We start from the raw sequence: 9,471 nt of genomic DNA, 5'->3' as shown, positions 1-9,471 counted from the left end.
CCGTCCCAAACTCCACTGGTGCCAGACAACCTGTCCTTCATCCACACTGTGTGCCCCAAAAAACCAGCCAGAGAGGACTCAACATCACGTAGGCCTAGGGAGTGCTAAATTCCAGGAGACATATTAGCTACACTGTGTGCCTCGGCCACCCCAAAAGCTCCGCTCCACTGGCAAAGCACCAACAGGTCTATTCAGAAATCCGTCTCCACTGCTGTAATCCTCCTCAGTGCACAACTCAACACGGAGCAGCAAGCAGCCCAGGGAATCAAAGTGCAGGATTACTCTGAAGACCCGGTGGAACAACCTGGCAACCCTTTTTCACCGACAAAAGAAAGAGCGGGAAGAAAAAAAAAAAATGGCTCCTGAAAGATTAAGGAAGGCGCTCATGAAACATTCACTGCCACCCTCGCTTTACACCTGATTTCCAAACAAAGTATCAAAAAAACGTCTCGTAAAAACATTACCGCTCTTCCCCCCCCGTGGACGTTTTTTTTTTTTAAAGTGTCACTTCTGATTCCGGGACTTAGATTTCGAGGAGCTTGTTTTTTTTTTTTTTTTCCCCGCCGTATTCAGAGAGGTAAGTTAAATGAAGTGTGGCAGTGAATCATTTGCAGATGGATCCAAAGGCCGGGTGCGAGGAATAAAAGCGGTCACACATACAGGTGTTTTTTTTTTTTTGTAAACATTAGCACCAACACAGGTTTCCCAGGGCAAGCTGGCAGTTCAGTGGATTCTGAGAGAGGTGATATACACACCTGCCTGCTACCTCTGCTTTATCAGAGCTGGAGACAAGCAGCACTAATGTTCAGACAAGATACCAGGCCCGCCACTGACACCACCAATAAAACAGCCCCTGCACCCCCTTGCTTAATCTCTGAATCGTGGACAAACGGCGCCAGCATTTAGGAAGTTTAAAAAAAAAAACAGAAGTGTGATTTTGAGTGGAGTCAAGCTGTGGCGTGTGATAGAAAATAAAATTCGATTTCGAACGAGTGACTGTCACCCGAGTACCATCCACTCCGCTTCTGACGCTCCAAGATTTTGCCCGTGGATCGAGGCGATTCCTGCGGCCATCCCGTATTCCAGTCGCATTCCGGACTGATGAAAAACGCCCCACCCCCGGCCCTCCCACCGGAATTCTGACCCCAGACGCGCAGATGACATGAAAACATAAAACTCATTCGCGCTCCTCGACATCTTCCAGCATAACGGTGCGAACAAGACTTCCAAGACTGACCATCAGCGACCATCAGATGACCTGAGATATGAGTCTTACCCCTGGAGAAGGGATGACTGGAAGCACAGTATAAAAACACACCACTGTCTGCGCCTCATTGCTGTCCACTCTAATTAAGTCATGAGGAGACGGTTCACACTTCAGGCAATTCATATTTATTCAAACGTTACAGTATTCCCAAATTAAGTAAGCAAAATTTTTAAATTAAAATAAAAAGCTGTCTGTTTCTTGATATTTATGACCTGAGTTGAATGAATTCGTATCACTGTTGAAAAAAAAAAAAAAAAGTTGAGCAAAAGTATTTTTCCAATTTGAAATTTCCACTGTTAGAAGCAGTGGAGGTTAGACAAGTGCAATCCTAGAGCAGTTATGTACACTTGCAGTGTACACAGAGAAAATGTCACCAATATTTCCACTGTGCTATGTTTGAAAAAGAAATACACAGAAGAATTCTCCTGCTTTCTCTTGTCATAACGTATACAGGAATAATACATATAGGACCCGTACAGACCATATAAATTACACTCTAAATATACAATCAGAATATAACACACAGCACAATCATAACACACAAACCTCAGAACGTCTCTTATTGCTATTCACTGGAGTCTCTTACAAATAGAATTCCAATTCCCATTTATGTCTTAGAGGATCCCAGATACTGAAGACTGCAGGTTTCCAATAAACAGGCTTATTTTTCTTAGTACACACATGACATGAATCAAATGCAATGAAATAAAAGTAAAAAAATAATAATAATACATGAGTCCACTGAAATAGGTCTAAAATGGGTGTAATCCTGGATTCAGGAAACATATATCTGGGATATTTCGAACGAACTTATATATAAATGTTTAATAACATCTCTATAAGGACGTCTACACATTATTACAACATAGGTATTAAGGTGCAATCTTGAGCAGAGCAACCCCAAAACACAGCCGCAGAAGAAATACTCTTACACGACAGCTACGTCCTTTGTTCAGCGCCGGGCGCTTAGCTAGATTGAGGCATTACTTCTCGTAACTTACAGCGCTGCATCGAGCCGAGCAAACAACGCAATAAAGGCGAGACGGGTGTGAGCACGACTGTCCCTTAAAGGCCAACGTCGGCGTGAAATACACTCGGAATAAAACCCTTCGCGTGGGCCGACCGAGAGCGGTACCGCGTAAGTCTTTCGGTTATAGCTTCACTGCCCTTTAAAAGGAGGAGCACGGCCAATCGGTGCCCTGCCCAGTCGCTGCTGTTTAGGAGGAAACACATGCATTCCCCACCCCCTACCCCCGCTAAATATTTAGCCATACAATTACCTAAATTGAATTCCAAGCGAGCGCTCACTTAATGCCAGGAAAACAAATCGAAAGACCTAGGCAAGGAGCCTGGGAATGTTTGTAAATAGGAGCGGTTCTAACGTGTCGAGAAGGGCTTTGACGACGACGGTAACAACCGAAACGCGGCGAGAACGCGAAACAGATCTTCAGGCCCCCCGATCAGTTACTGTAGGAAACAAGGCGTTGTAATTACAGAGACGTTCGGCTGTTTAAAAAAAAACAAAAAAGAAACAGGGTCAGCCAAGGCAAGAATTAGGTGTCCCGCGACGGAGAGGAGCACTCTTTCCTCCCATCAACAGATTGCTTAAAGTAGACAGCGCAGCCAATCACTTAAGAAAATACTTTATGGGGTGGCTTTAACCTTCCCTGTGGTTAGTGAAGGGGGATGAGGATCAGGACATTTTCACTTACAAAAAAAAAAAAAAAAATACAATTCCATTTTTTTAAAAACTGGGCAAAATTCCAATTTTTAATAAAAAAAAATACAACTGCATTTTGTGTTTTTCCTTCTGAATAATAACGAGCGGAACTACAAAATTAACGTATCATCCACTTGTTGGATTCTACAGTGTCTAAAAAAAAGAGCAAAATATAAGCACAGAAAGGAATTTGTTCTCAGTCCATCGTCTTTTCCCACTGTCAGTACTCACGTAAGTACTCAAGCTTCACCTGTGCAAGGGGGGGGGGGGGGGGGGGGGGGGTTCCTGCTCTTCGTCTTGGTACATTAAGCCTAGTTAAGCAGTTTTTGTCTAGCGCTTTAGAACATCCCCCAAAATTGCTTTTATATTTGTAGTACAGCCTCATAGAACCACTCTTAATGTACTGTAACGTATGCTAATTTTTCAAAATGTGTGCCAACAGCAGAAATAAACCGTTTAAGACTAGCAATACAGTGTTGTGTTTTGAAATTAAAATGCTGTATGGAGGAAAGAGAACACCATTGCTAATGCACACCACCCACTTTCGAAAGGGCTATCTTCAAAGTATGAATACCACTATCCCCAGCGTAGGACCATCGACTTCAAAAGAAGCTTTGTACCTTATACTCCGGGTCCCCGTGCTAACCAAATGTTTCAAGGCCATGGAAAAAACATAGGGACATCATGTTCATCTTCTTTTTCCTGCAATGGTCTCTGTTCAGACAGCGAGGTCATGTTAGTTGGTCACGTTGCACGGATGCTAAATATCCACTGTTAGAAGCCAGGAGGGAGATGATCACGTTTACTGTTAGCAATAGCGTCTCTAGAAAGAGAAACCGGATAAACCGGCAAAAAAAAAAAAAAAAAGATCCTGGTGATAACAATAAAGTCTACTGAAGGGAATTCCAGCCATTAACTTGCTACAGACATAACTCCTTATTGTGTTTTCCCAAGTTACCCCCCCCCCCCCCCCCCCCCAAAAAAAAAGCATGTTCATTGATAACAACAAAACAATGAGACATTGGCTGTATTTACGTTTGACTCTGAAACACTTCAAAGTGACGCTGCTTCCTTTTCATTGCTGCATGGGCGTTGGCTATTTTCAAGGGTTACACGCACAGCTTACAATGCTTGCAATTGCATATTAAATCATACACTCCATATACCCTGTTGATAGAGCTCCACTCAATGCATTAAACAGACCCATGACCCTGCTGTTCCCCACCAAAGATACAAACACACAATAACTCTAAAAGTGCCCTTAGGGTGTTCAACCATTAAAAAGACCTTTAAAAGTAACTTCATATACTTATGTAGCAGTCCAGTCAATGCTTTTAAAGCACCTTTATCTTAAAGACCCACATTTATGGATGGATGTATAAAGATGGCTGTCAACGAATTTACCTCTTAAATTTAATTAAAAAAAAGAAAAAAAAGAAAGCTACATTATAACAATGTTATTAACTTTAATGACCTTACAATAAGGTTATATACCTTATTTTACCATATTACAATAACCTTTATAAATAGGTAAAGAATTTATTTCTTTATTTTTTGCTCTTAAAAGTTGGCAGAACTCTGCGGTTCTGGATAACAGGCCTAGGAGCACTTGGCCTAACAGGCCTGGGAGCGCTGCTGAGCGTTGAGCACTGGACACATCGGTCATCGTCACTGCTGGGGTCTGAAAGCCACTTTGGACTCCCACATTCCCATCTCAGCCCTCTTTGTAGTTCTCACCTGCTGGCGAGGAGATAACTATCCCCCTTTTTTTCTTTTTTTTTTTTTTTCCCAGAAAAAGGACTTCAATCAGAGCGGCCACCGACCGGGGCGGTGTCTGGACACTTCGGCGTTTAGCCCCTTCAGCCGCGGGGTGCAGGAGGGGGGTCCGGCAACACAGAGCCGGGGGGGTATGGGGGGGGGCCAGGTTTTCGTAAGGTGGGAGTGTGTGACCCAGTTTGTAACAAAGTTTTATTTGAACCCACAGTGCATGGCAGTCTGTTTTTGTACGGGGCTGTTAGGATGGTTGGGGGAGGGGTTATGTGTGGGTGGGGAGTGAGAAGTAGGTGGAGGTTGGATAGGGTATCATAGCAACACCGTGAAGGAGGATGGGTTTTTAATAATCCATCAACTCAGGTGAGTGTCGTGCTGGAAATTACCTTGAATTGTTTTTGACAGTGACAGTGGCGCAGCACAGTCGACAGTCTGATTTGGCCGGGCCCGTTTGAAGCTGCACGAAACCGAAAGCAGCACCCTTCCCACCGCCGGCAGACGCGACTGTCACCACCCCTCGGTCCGCCGCCGGTCCCCTGGTCAACATTCGGCTCCGCAAAGTAATCAAACCTGACTTCTTCGGCCTTAATTAGCCGTGACCGGAGATCTCAGACTCAGACGCTTCCTGTAAGGTGGGAAGCGCTGAAGCTAACCCAGGGAAGCGCTGGCATCAGCAGCCTTCCTTCTGCGAGCGCTGTCCATATGCTGCCCTGCTTCCATCAGTAAAGGAAATGCTGCCCACACAAACACACACATGCCCTCACACACACACACACAAACACAAACACACACCCACCCTCACACACATACGCACACACACCCTCACACACGTACACACATGTATGCACACACCATCACACACACATACGTATACATACACACAAGCACATATACACACAAGCACGCACACACACACCCTCACACACACATACGCATACATACACACACACACACACACACACACACACACACACACGGTCTCTCGTGTTGCAGTGAATTCCCTTCCTTCTCGCCGTCTCTCAACACAAGACAATTCAGATCAACAGAATGATGAACGAGGTCACCCAGGGTGTTACGTTCGAAATGGAGCGTCAAATGGCCTCAGCCTCCAAAAAAAAAAAAAAGAAAAAATGCTAATGTTCTTTTGGGCAACCGTATTGACAAGATGATTCCCTTCGTCTAGTGGCAGAGAGCTCCGTTCATCATTTTATTTTTATTTTTTTGGTGAAAGGTGCTGATTATCAGAGCATTAAGCCACACGCGGAACATAATGGAACGCCTGTCGCTCGGAGGCTGAAAGGGAACCCGATACACAGGCCGTTATGTTCCAAAACAGACACGTGTGGCCGAAGGGGTCGGGCAAGCTCACAGACGGAGTCTCTGTGGACCTGCTTGATATCCTTGACAAGGGGCGACATAGCTCAGGAGGTAAGAGCGGGTGTCTGGCAGTCGGAGGGTTGCCGGTTCGATCCCCGCACTGGGAGTGTCGAAGTGTCCTTGAGCAAGACACCTAACCCCTAACTGCTCTGGTGAATGAGAGGCATCAGTTGTAAAGCGCTATATAAATGCAGTCCATTTTACCATTTTTACCATATCCTGTTGAAGGTGCGAACAGTGGTGAAGTGTTGAATAATGAGTACTGGTAGGACGCTGTCATTACTTTAGAAAATGAAATTGGCCCATTTTAAGTATACATAAATCATTTACTGGAACTATACTTCAAGTATATCTTTTATGAACTATTTCTGAACTTTGTATCCTAAATTGATATACTTCTAAAAGTATTTTACACCATGATCTGTCCAAATTTACCCCTGGAAAGCAAAGTGAAGGAGGGATTTAGTTCAGAAATAAGTGTACTTAAGGCATACTTTTATAAACTTGTTGTAAGGGAAGTGTCTACGCAGCAGTGGAGTATATCCCTGTAAGCCCCATGGCCCACTGTGTGGGCAGTGGGTTCGGGACTCAGACCCTTCGTAGTCACATGCGACGAATCAGCCAGTCACTGACGAGCCAGGATCTTCCAACCGTCACGTCAGACAGCGGAGATCGATCCTCCTTTAGCGCCCCCTGCAGGTACGGGGAACTGAGAGCACAAACTGGCACACGCCAGCGTTCGGGAGGGGTTACAGCTCAGTGGACAGAGCTGGCTGCTGGCATTAAGGCACTATGCAGTCGTTTAGGACCATGGCCATCTACGCGCCACACAATACTTTGCTCAACCCAGACGATTTGCTGTGATAGATCCCGTAGTACATTTCTGTTACATCCATTTCTACCGCTATTTTACACCAGGCTGGCCAGAGGGGGATGGGCTCTCCCCCTATATCTGGGTTCCTCCTGAGATTTCTTCCTGTCAGGGAGTTTATTCTCACCGCTGGGAGTTTGCCTCATGGGCTTGCTGTCAGGTCTGGTTTTTGCCCTTATTCTGCAACTCTGTAAAGCAGAATCTGTCTTTGTGACAAGTTCCTGTAAAAAAAAAAACACTATACAAATAAAATAGATTTGATTATGATTTCACTTGTTCGGTAACGAAATGTTAAATTTTTTTGGAAGACATATTTTAATTATTTTGCGCCGGTTCCCTGGTCTGCGATCATTGACAACACCCCCCCCCCCACTCCACGATTGCTTCTGCCACCCCAAAGTACCTGCCCCCCCCCCCCCCCCTCCACTGCCCCACAATCGGTTCCCCTGGTTCGTTCTTGTTTAGAGAGACTGAAATCCTAGAGCCAGTGGAGCGCATGCTTGCTTGAGACACAAAAGGGCTGCATTCTCAGCTATTTGCACAAACAGCGTCCAGCAGAGCCAGACAAAGACAATGGAACCCAGCAGAACCGGGGCCCACTTCAGCTTACACTTCCCTCACAGTAATGAGATACCAAAAAAGCAATATGCTGGCTGAATTCAAAAGGGAAGAGTACAGGAGTGAACAATCAATTTAAGAAGAATATATAAATACAGTGGCGGCAATTATGCTGAGTTTTCAAACTCGCCATTAGGAATCCAGACACGTCTGCGTACAGTAAACATGGAGACCAGGGTGAGAAGAGTCATTCGAGGATATGCAGTTGAGCTTATTAACTTTTTTTACATTTCCACCACCCGCCTTTGCTGATTTAAGCAATGTGTTCCCTTTTTGTGCAAACTGACCAATTTCTTTTCCTTTTCATTTAATACTGTCTGTTATTCTGCAAAGTCTTCCTACATGCCTACTGGAATTACTGCATTCATTCTGAGAGCGATTACACAGATCACAATTTAGATCCCAATTTTTAGGTCCTTTGGGGAAGCGTGTTTTGCACCCAGGACTGCGATTCACTGATGGGTCCAGGTTGTATAGAATCCACACAGGCACAGACATAATCCAGATTGAGTCAGTGTTCTCTAATACAGACATAATCCAGATTGAGTCAGTGTCCTCTAATACAGACATAATCCAGATTGAGTCAGTGTTCTCTAATACAGACATAATCCAGATTGAGTCAGTGTCCTCAAATACAGACATAATCCAGATTGAGTCAGTGTCCTCTAATACAGACCTAATCCAGATTGAGTCAGTGTCCTCTAATACAGACATAATCCAGATTGAGTTAGTGTTCTCTAAAACAGACATAATCCAGATTTAGTCAGTGTTCTCTAGTACAGACAGAATCCAGATTGAGTCAGCATTGACCGTGACCAGATGACAAGTGTTAAAATAATGGTATGCCTTTTTAAATCAGCAACTAATTAGATGGGATATCACTGGTAAAAAAAAAAAAAAAAAGAAGAAAAAAAAGAAGATAATCACTAGTACCGCCACTGTTTCAGAATTCAGTTATGAGCTGAACTGTGATTCGTCAAACGCCCTCAGTCGTTCTGGGTGCTTAAGGGTCCCCAGATCGGGTGATTCCTCCAGAAAGAGAGAATGTCAGCAGCTGTCAGGGCCAGGCGACGGGACGCCGGCCCCTCCGCGCTTCTGACAGCACATAAAGAAAAACCCCCAGAGCCCCGCTTCCTCGGGCCCGGCCAGACCCGGCCAATCGATAGCGGATGATCTGCGGCTCCATCACCGGGGGAAAGTCCAGGAGTAGTCTCTCTCCCCCCCCCCCCCCCCCCCGAGAGCCCTAATCTGATTCGCTGCTCCCTTCCTTCCACGGTGCGCGGTCTCACGATGGAGCGGCGAAATTAACGAGAGCCAGTCACTGATTTGAGTCCTGATTAGCATAATTGTTTTGACACAAGCAAAAAAAAAAAAAAAAAAGGGGGGGGAGGGGGTTTCTAAAGTGGAACTCTACCCTACTGTAAATATGCGGAAGCTCATAATGAAATAAATTAAAGAAAACCTCTTGGGTATTTGTCAGCTGTTATTTTTTCATGCAATCAGTTGCTAAACTTAGAAGACAAATCCTTAGAAGGACACAGTTGTGAGAGGTTAAACAAAGCGTTGAAGTGAAAGGTTAGAGAATAAAAATGATCTTGGGTATATTTATATGAAGTTAAATGGCGCCTAAGGGGGTGGGGAGGGTGAGGTGAGGGGGGGGGGGCTTTCCTTAGCCAACTGTGTTCGGTGTATGGTTATTTTATTTCCATAACCAAAAAAACAAACAAACAAAAAAGAAACATCAGACTGCGCCCCCCCAGCCCCCATAAGGATGACGGTATGACAAGTAAAAAAATCCACATATAAATACATAATTATCTGATTTACATTTTTACCAGTGAAGGAAAC

The 9,471-nt window shown here is 44.7% G+C and overlaps 1 protein-coding gene across 4 annotated transcripts in view; it reads right to left on the bottom strand.

Moving 5' to 3' along the window:
• il1rapl2 (interleukin 1 receptor accessory protein-like 2) overlaps positions 1-9,471 on the bottom strand; it is a 323,388-nt gene that overhangs the window by 15,375 nt on the left and 298,542 nt on the right. The gene's annotated exons all lie outside the window — the stretch shown is intronic.

The sequence above is a fragment of the Anguilla anguilla genome, chromosome 3 (assembly GCF_013347855.1).
Source record: "Anguilla anguilla isolate fAngAng1 chromosome 3, fAngAng1.pri, whole genome shotgun sequence".
Lineage (NCBI taxonomy): Eukaryota > Metazoa > Chordata > Actinopteri > Anguilliformes > Anguillidae > Anguilla > Anguilla anguilla.
This window is presented reverse-complemented; position numbering and strand designations above follow the sequence as displayed.